The 9866-nt window shown below is 48.4% G+C and overlaps 1 long non-coding RNA gene across 1 annotated transcript; it reads right to left on the bottom strand.

Annotated features, from left to right (window-relative positions):
* Positions 1 to 6663: 6663 nt before the first annotated feature.
* LOC135907068 (uncharacterized) lies at positions 6664 to 8790 on the bottom strand. The gene is made up of 2 exons (XR_010565885.1): positions 8272 to 8790; positions 6664 to 7061 (listed from the first exon to the last, which is right to left on the bottom strand). It is a non-coding gene; the product is annotated as an uncharacterized lncRNA (long non-coding RNA).
* Positions 8791 to 9866: the final 1076 nt, after the last annotated feature.

Raw genomic sequence — 9866 nt, 5'->3', positions numbered from 1 at the left:
ACCTCCATGCCAAAGGAGGTGCGGCGCCGGGCTGTCTGGCACACGCTGACACGTCCGAACACGCTGCTCGCCGAGGCTTCTCCCGCAGGACACCGCTGCCTGACGGCTCAGCATCTTGCCTTTTTAAGGGAGAATTTGGGCGCTCGCAGGATAAATTCTGCATCTTGCAGATTCGGAATCCGGGCTTGTGGTAATGGCACAACAGCATCCCCGCCCTCAGATAAGGCGCCGGGAATACGAGCTGCCTCCACGTGGCTCGGATGCCAGGCGCGCACGTTCGTCAGGCTCGTCCAAGTTCACGTCCAGTGTCGGGACGCCAGGTAACTTCACGTGCCCAGGTCCGACTCGCCAGGACAGGAGCTCTGCTCACCGCGTCGTCGCCAAGGCACCTTGACCAGCTCCGCTCGGGTCGTTCCTAAGACCTTGCTTCTCGCCACTGGTCCCGCTTGGTCGTTCTGCAGCTTGCAAAACCGACCGGCAAAAGGCAACACCAAACACGAACAAGTGCCCTCTGTCTCCCGTCAAACACCAGACAAGGCCATAATCCAAATCAACCTAACTAAATAGCTATCCCCCTTTTGCTCCCGCTGCAACAGGAGGCAGGTGTACGATCTAGTACACAAGGCTCAAACAACCAGTTTTCAAATTAACAACGCAACAAAATAGAAACAATTATTAATCAGCAATAATAACGTCAAATAGAATGGTCCCCTTGAAATCACTTTGACCGAAAACATACCACTGAGGAAGCAAATGAGGTCATTCATTTTTCCCGGCGATATTTTCGCGGAATCCGAAGCTGCTTATATTTGCGACCCTGCTTATCCGTGTAGCGGCGGTACAATAAGCCAGATTCTTTGCCAAATGAAACCCTCTTTTTTTTCACTCCCCGTTTGACGCTCTTCCTCAGATCGGCTAATGAACAGTCTTCCTGTTGCTCGCGAATCAGACTTTCTCTTTCAACTGCAGCCTGCTCCTGCCGGCTGGCGGAAACCGGAGCGAGTGTGGAGCCCGCGTCGCCTAATTGCGGCGTCGCGTCTATATCGCGGCTAGCACTGCACGCGTCACTCCCACTCACTTCCAGGACCCGCTCGTCTAGGCCAGCGTCCGAGCTCTGCCTTTCCCGTGACTGCTCGCCACTCAAGTTACCTTGATCAGTCCGTGTGCCGCACCGCCTTTCGCTCACCGACGCTAAGTCAAGTTCCCTCGACAGCGGGCGCGCTTTGGATCGCGTGGGGGCCATGTACGCCACGTCGGCAAAGAATGATTTGCCCTGATCCCTCAGCAGCTGCTCCGAGCTATTTGAGAAGAGGTAGGAAAATTGCTCCGGGAGGGCGGCTGACACAGCGGCTTCGGTGTTAAGTTTCCCAAACTCTCCTTCAATGATAACCGTTGCGATCGGTAAACAGACACTCTCCTTCTCGGCCACTTGCCGTATCCTAACGCACTCTCCCGTAAAATCACTCGAGGAGACGAAAGACGGGTGAACAACGTCCATAGTTGCTGCAGAGTCCCGCAGTGCTCGGCACTTCTTGCCGTTTACCTTAATTTCCTGCACATAGGGCTCCAATAGACGTATGTTTTTGCGAGTTTCCTGTATCGTTGCAAAAGCAATTCTCTCTGGGCAGCTTGCAGCGATGTGCCCTTGCTTTTTGCAATTGTAGCAGGTTAACGGTTTCCGTTTTTCAAAAGAACGCGTCATTTCGTTTCGCTGTTTCGGACCATCGTCATCATTCTGAGATGCATTCTGTCCATCCCTTACAGTTTCTTTGGGAAGGGACTCGTCTTCCCGAAACTCGCGACGCGTGATTTCCTTCCGTTCGTCGGGCTTCCCGTAAAACCCATCTCTTCTATCTGCTTTTTCTATGCGCACTGCCTTGCTGTGCAAGCTGCGGCGGGTGTAATACTCTTCCGCTAACTCTGCTGCCTTGTTTAGCTTAACCTCCTTTAGCCTATCTTGCAGCCAGAGCCGGACATCCTCATCAATGCAACGGTAGAACTGCTCCAACGCGATGCATTCGACAATTTTGTCGCGGTCGTCGTAAACCTCTTCGCCCTTCAGCCATTCCACCAAGTCGGCTTTTAGACGAAACGCGAAGTCAACATTCGACTCCTTGCCCTTTTTTGCATACCGGAACCTCTGCCGGAAAGCTTCGGGCGACAATTTGTACTTCCGCAGTAGCGCTTCCTTCACATCACTGTAGCTCTCAAACGCCTCTTTCGATAAGCGTCTGATACCTCCCTAGGAAGCAAGGCTAACAGATTCTGTGCCCAGAGGGATCACTCAATGCTATTCCGTTCGCACACGTGCTCAAATTTCACGAGGTATTTGGTCATATCCTCTCCGAAGACAAAGGGTGGAAGTTGATCGCGTATTCTTGGACCGCTAGAAGTGAGACTAGGCGCCGGCGAGCTATTTCGGGTCTCCAACTCTTTCATTTTAAGCTCGTGCTCTCGACGCTCCTTCTCTTTTCTTTCCTCCTCGCAACGTTCCTTCTCCCTCTTTTCCTCCTCGCGACGTTCCTTTTCTGCCTGCCGCTCCCGACGTTCATTCATATCCGCCCAGGCCTCTTCGGCTTTTTCAGCCGTTACGTCCCCAGTCCTCATGACCTCAAGGATCGCATTCTTTCTTTTAGTTGAGCCCAACTCAATGCCCAACTCCTCACAAATTTCGAGAAGTTCCTTCACCTTGTACTTCTCCATCGTTCACACTGTCCTCCTGCTGTTTACCCTTTTTGAATATACCTGCCGTACGCTACTATAATGCTACTAATAAGACATATGCAAGTATATCACACACTGCCCTGTTTACCCCCTCAGCATCCCCTGGTTTTCAAAACACTCTTACTAGGCTTGAAACACACAAGGTTATCACAATGCAACACCAAATCCTTCCCTAAGCTACTATAACCTGTGTCAAAGAAAGTCTGGTGTTTGAGGTAAACTTCAGGCACTCACCGCGCCGAGGTAGCTGATGCCGGTCAATCCCGTCGCTGCCATCCACTGTTACGAACTTTGCACCGCTGCACCACTATTACGACTTTGTGGTCCCGTAGCGCTCGTCACCCGTTTCGTGACAGAGCGTTGGTAGCGAAGACTCCGAGCCTGGCGTCGATGAGAATAACAAAAGGGACTTTATACATTATATACAGGTTATCGTACAGGACATGAACGGGTCGGCACTAGGGCCGAGTGCTCACAACAAACGCGACTGTTCCCGCACGACGGCGTCCGGCGAAAACGCGTGACACATCTCACCCCAGTCGGGAGCGACACTGTCTCCCGGTGGGTCGGCGGATCCTGTTTTTCAGGCAGCGCGTCGCTGCTTTTATAATCCCCGAGGAACCATTGTCACTCAAACGGCCCAATACAAAGTCAGCACACGACGGTCGTCCGAGGGGTCCAACCAGCGACCGCGCTGGCCACCCGGTTCAAAGTTCGCGCGCGCGGAGACCTCCATGCCAAAGGAGGTGCGGCGCCGGGCTGTCTGGCACACGCTGACACGTCCGAACACGCTGATCGCCGAGGCTTCTCCCGCAGGACACCGCTGCCTGACGGCTCAGCATCTTGCCTTTTTAAGGGAGAATTTGGGCGCTCGCAGGATAAATTCTGCATCTTGCAGATTCGGAATCCGGGCTTGTGGTAATGGCACAACACTGGATAATCTGTGCGTCATCTATTAAGAAAAGACCACCAAATGGTTATTCTGGCTTTTTTTTGTACCCCGCATTAGTATACGGTCTGTCCGTGACGACAGTACTAAATGCGACAGTGGTGAAAACCCGTACACTTATTATGAACGACAAGGGCTTCATACCATGCACGATTGTCAAAATGCGAATCTGCGCTAGCAGCTCCCTAGTGAATAACTTCACATAAACTGCATAACGCCGAAGCATCGAAAGGAGCTTAACGTTTTTCAAATAGCCCGAAAAATAACTCCTGCTCCTAAACTGTTCATAAAAGAGACTCCCCTCCCACCGCCCCCCCCCCAAAAAAAAAACACCAATCTTCCAACTATCGCCAGACCCAATGCCTTCAGTTTGAAAGGCGTGAAGGTGCTTCCCTGAGCGACTAATTTATTATGGTCTAATTTTTTCGGCTAAGTTGCGAACCGGCGAGTGACTCAGCTTATCGTAGGTTTCGTGCTCCAAAAGCTTTCACGGCTGCATATATTTAGTTTGGTTGCCGGGAACCTAATAAACACTGCTACCTTTACCCTATACGATAACGGCAGCGCACGTACTGCTAATGCATGCTCCACAAATACGGTCTTTCATCCGAGTATGGCAGCATTTATTCAATTATACCTGTCTGTTTGAAAATTCATCACGCTAACACATTTTCGAGCTATATACGTAAAGCGCATCAAGATAATTTTACACCACATGCTGCGCAGCATTCATGACGGCCCGATCGAGCGCCACGAAACGATATCTACCCACACTGGCTGCTCAACAAACACAATCCGCTAAGTGGCTGCTCAGTATCAAGGTATTTTCTTTTTTACGCACATCAACTATGACGCTAAAATGAACAAGCATGAACGATCGTTTTCCGTAAGTCATTCCATATAGTAGAAGCGAGAACAAGAGCGCGTTATCAAATCATGTAAACGACAAATCGACACTATGCCCGAGTCGCCTAGACTACATGCAGCCGGTTCGCGCTACGAAATGCACTCGCCTAATCATGAGCTATTGACAGAAAACATCTTTGCTAAAACTTCCCGTTCGATGTAGTTGACGTGTGATGTCGCAAAGAACACACGCATACACAGACACCATGGTGCAAACAGACACCGAACAACGCTGCAAGAAGCGTTTACGTGCCTGGCGCAGTCGTTGAGAATTCAAATGGGCGCGAACATATGGCGTGCCGACATTGCTCTCATTGCGCATGTGCAGGCGCTCAGTGCGTCGAGGGCGTGCGCACTGCAAGAAGTCCGAGCGCCTTTTTCCTTTTAGTGCTTTCTTTTCTCTCTCTCTCTCTCTCTCTCTGCGTGCCATGCGCGCGAAACGGGTTGCTTTTCTTTTCCATTTTTCAGTTTTTTCCAAGGATGAAGATTACAAACGATGTATTACAAACGATGAGGGCTATTGTATGAAAGTGGAACGCGCCCTCGGATGAATGCACTCTTTGTAAAAGCCGTTACAAGGCGCGTCAGGCGCTACCATTTTCGCCAACGAGGACGAGTAAGATAGGCATTTCTAGCATATCTTCCACTATTCCGCCAAACGGGATACCTGCCCACATGTTAGTGGAAATTTTCTGTCCCAATGATGGGTCAGAGTAATCAATACAGCAATGACGTACTCATACGCGTGGCCGCGCAGACATACCGCCTGCGAAGGACTGGGTGGGCACAGCAGATTTGGCACATAATTTAAATGCATGAGAAACTTTGATGAGCTTATAGCGCAGGGGTGAATCTCCGCTTTCAATAGGTGAAGCACCAATAGTGACGACACACAAGAAGGAATACAGACAGGACAAGGCGCTACTTGCAACTGTTTATTGAAGTCACAGGTGGCTGATTATTTAGCCATGAAGAGAGGGGTACGAAAAAATAGGGACACTGACTATCTGGCTTTTAACTTATTTTAACGTATTGCACTTTTAACACTCTTTTAGCCTATCTATTGCTGTTACAACAATAGTCCGTATCTTTTAATTGTTTGAGCTGAGCATAACTCCTATCGTGGCCCTAATCAGGAAGATAATATATATCAATAAATTAGAAATAATATCTCTATTTGGGCATTGGCTTAGCTTAACTTACTGCCCCTAGAGATGGATGTTTATTGTCCACCACATTCAGAAAAGAAACGGATGCCTCGTGAGGTATTGCTGCTCTTAGCATCACGCCCTGCAAGTTTCCGGACTGATAACCGGCACATACGAAATGGGGTAATTGTTTCTAGCGAAGCCCTATGTTCACTATGGCACGATGATGATCATGACAGAACTACTCACGGCAACTTCATCATGGCTTCAAAATTTGTGGAAGTGTTAAAGACAGCTTCCCCTGTAAAAGAACAGCTTCGATGCTCCTCGTTCGCTAATGTACGTAGTCGTGAGCGGTTCATTGAAAATCGCCTCAGCGACAAACTGCATAGTGCATTACGGCACACGAATTTTCATCGACCTTTGCGGACCCTCGTGACGCAGTTGTGTACCTCAGATACCAGTATCCCTAGTGTCCGCAAGAATGAGAGAGAGGTTTCACAGGTCCCTCATAGGAAAGAAAGATATCCCAACAGATTTCTCATCATACGAGGGCATGTTCGCGTTTTGTTGCACTTTCCCAAATAAGCCCTTGAAGCGGAATGCTGAATCATGGCACCTTTATAAATACCTAGTCTCGACTCAATGCCCCGGTTATTATGCTCGCGTGCTTTCGATTCCATTTGAGGACATTCGCACCAAGCACTCGAACAATGCCATTTGTCTGGCTTGCAATTCATCAGATCACTTTGTATTGCCAAGGTCATGTTGTAGCCTTTAAACTCATTACGATACCTTAAACATTCTCCGTAGTAATCTAAGCGGGAAACAAAATGTCAGAGAGAAATTACTTAGCATATAGGGCTCATTTCATTTTGCCTTTCATCATCGATCGCGCACTACAATCACACTGAAAGGGTCTACACGCCAACACAATTCAATAATGATAAAGTGTATTTCAAATGCCTGCAACCATATTACATTCACACAATTGCTTTTAAAAAAATCGTAAAAATTTAAAAACAAAAAAGCTCGGGCTTGCCGCCAGCGGGGCCGCCGCTTCGCTGCTTCATTGTCAATGAGGCAGCGAAAGGGCGTCGTTAAACCCTTTGCGGCCTCTACTCAATGCTTCGCTTGGTCCATGAATAACCACAGCCGTCGTGACTGTGCGGCTCCCTGCTGTTGTTCTGCAGCAACAGCCGAGACAGGGCGCTTCCTAGAAGACGCCCGCCGTAGATGCGACGCTGTAGGAACCGTCGGGCGCATCCTGTCGTCGTTCTGCCGCGTTCCGGGCGTGCACCACTGCACTGCCAGCTTCACTGGGTGGAAACAACCTGCCGTAGGAGAAAGAATGCTGTTGTGTGTCTGCGCCACAAAGAGGATCATTGTTGGTGTATATGCATGCAAAGCATGTACAGGCAATAATATATACATTTATGACTAGTGAAATGCATCGCATAGCAGTCCACCTCTTGTAGTTTCGGGCTTGACTGAAATTGCTAACAATGTCGTCTGCACAGCTAAGTGAACATACTTCAGACAATACTCGTCATTCTTTCAAAGTATTCAGGACGAGTAAACCGCAGATTTATCATTGTGCCAACCACGCAAGCGGAAGGGGGGGGGGGCAGGACTAATGGCATGACCCTAGCACGCTAAGAAAGTTTTCGTTAGAAAAATTGTGAAGTCACCTGAAAGCTTCCCAGAAGAAGCAAGAATAGACGGAAAGACAGAGAGGTTAGCCAGTGTACCTGTAGAAGAGACAGGGCACGTAATACAGGACAGCAGCACGGGCACGTATTAGCGGATCCGTATACTTCTAGTTACAAGATAGTTACTCCAAACAATCTCACTTGTAACTCTAGAAGGAAAACACCACAAATAATGCTTTCCGAGTTTGCAATTCAAAGCAGTTACAGTGTGACACAATTAGGTATTGCGGAGCTTTGAGTACAGTATGACGGTGTCTGGTAACTTTCTGAAGTCGGTACTATTTCCATGAGATTATCCTCAAGCGTGGACGTGCGTGCCCTTCGAAAGTTGGTTAGGAGTGTCACATCGCTTAAAGCAATTTCGCTTCCAATAATCTTCGTTAGCCCGTGGTAGGCGAAGGAAAACTTAAAAAAAAAACGAAAAACCGAGAATGAACGCCTGCGATGCATGTGAAGTATATACACAGGTAAACAGGAACCCATGTGGAAGTGGCAAAGCCGAAGCTTGGCTAAAGCTTCAACGCGTTGGGTAATCAATGTGATTAGAAGCTACAAAGATACAACGCCAGCGCCATGCATTGCCACAGCCATCATTTGTGTTAGTAGGGAAACTGAAGAGGTAATTCCGCTACGTGGCAAGCAAATGCTATAGCTACAGCCATTCCTTTTTTGCAAGGCAATGTAAAAAAATAGACGCTTTTTTTTCATATGCCGAAACAAACCATAAATATAATTTTCATCATAGTACTGAAATAAAATTATTCGGTCTTCCCACTTATTTTCTTGGCAAGTGCCGTAGATCTGACATGAGAAACACCAAAGTGATCTCTACCTGTACATCAGGAGCCGTCCGGCGTCCCTGGATACGACTACTGCGTGGTGCCGGACTCCATGCACGGTGCGTCTTGCTTGCTCGGTGCTGCGGTGATACAGGGTGCCCTTGACATCCATATGAGTGAGCAGGTCGCACTCGGTGCTCCACCGATGTATTGCGCAGATGTCGCAGGCAGGTTCCTCGTCCTTGTCCGCACGGTCTGGGTACGCTGGAAGAGCGTCCTCCATGGCCAAGCTGCTGGGCATGGAAGGGTCGTCGCCTTTGGCCGCTTCTGAACGTGGGACGAGTAACATCGACGAAGGCGCCTTGTAGGACAGTGATGCTATAGTGGTAATGTGGATCCGCAGCCGAGAAGGAGACGGTTAACTCCGATGACGTTGGGTGCGTTGACCGGTGCAGCGCCGTGTTCTAAAGCACGAGCAAGTTTTACATATGCCGTCTGAGCCTCGTGCGGCAGCGCACGAGAGCATGGCCTCGGCGTCGTTCTTCTTTCCAATTTCTTCCACACCAGTTACTTTCAATGATTCGACGTTGTTGTTGTTCTTTATGATGATGATGATGATGAATATTTTATTTGAGCTTCGTGCCGCAGCGAGCGTGGGGTGACCTCAGTCTCGTCGTTCTTTTTCCTCTCCTCCATTTGATGGTTTGCGTGCCGACCTGCGCCCTTATGTGTACTCGGACGTTACCGTAAAAAAAACTTTCCTGCTATGGCAAGGAAGCTAGATACTAAAACATCGCAGAAAGAGTCACATTAACGTTGTCATGTACTATCTAGTCCGGTTTTCTTGTGGTTATAGTACGGGCTAGATGTCGGATACCAGGGTTTGTAATAAGATTACATTGTTGGCAGAACTATAGAAGGTCGCTAGAAGGAACTCAAGTGAAGGATGCGGTATGAAAAGGATTGGCTTACTAAATTGTTGCTCGTTCTCTTGTTATTTTCAATTTCGTGTTGTTTACTTCAAATTGATCTTTCTCCCGCACGCAAACTTTTTGAGGACAGCGGCCCAGTTAGTCCCCATATCCTCAAGCACTTCCTCAAAACAGGATAATGAACCATTAAAAAAAATTAAATTATGGGGTTTTACGTGCCAAAACCACTTTCTGATTACGAGGCACGCCGTAGTGGGGGACTCCGGAAATTTCGACCACCTGGGGTTCTTTAACGTGCACCTAAATCTAAGTACACGGGTGTTTTCGCATTTCGCCCCCATCGAAATGCGGCCGCCGTGGCCGGGATTCCATCCCGCGACCTCGTGCTCAGCAGATAATGAACCATTGCTGTCTCAAAAAAAAAAAAAAACATAAGATATATCTTATATCTTGCCAATGTTTGATAATTTGAAAATCGTGAATTCACCTCATCTTGCTCTATTTTTCATAACTATCCAAGTCGGGGCTTATCATCTTTCGGGTAAATGTTGCCCGTACTCGCAGGTCAACAAAAGCAACAAAGAGGGCAAAGTAGCCAGAAAATTGCGAGAACTAATGTTATCTAAGTAATTTTAACTTCAAAGCGATCAAGGCAGAAAGCTGGGCTAGTTGGTGTGTCATCTATATTCAAAAGACTAGCGCAAAATAGCAGGGAC

This window comes from Dermacentor albipictus, unplaced genomic scaffold, assembly GCF_038994185.2.
Source record: "Dermacentor albipictus isolate Rhodes 1998 colony unplaced genomic scaffold, USDA_Dalb.pri_finalv2 scaffold_14, whole genome shotgun sequence".
NCBI lineage: Eukaryota > Metazoa > Arthropoda > Arachnida > Ixodida > Ixodidae > Dermacentor > Dermacentor albipictus.
The sequence above is the reverse complement of the archived record's forward strand: the minus strand, read 5'-3'. Positions and strand labels throughout refer to the sequence as shown.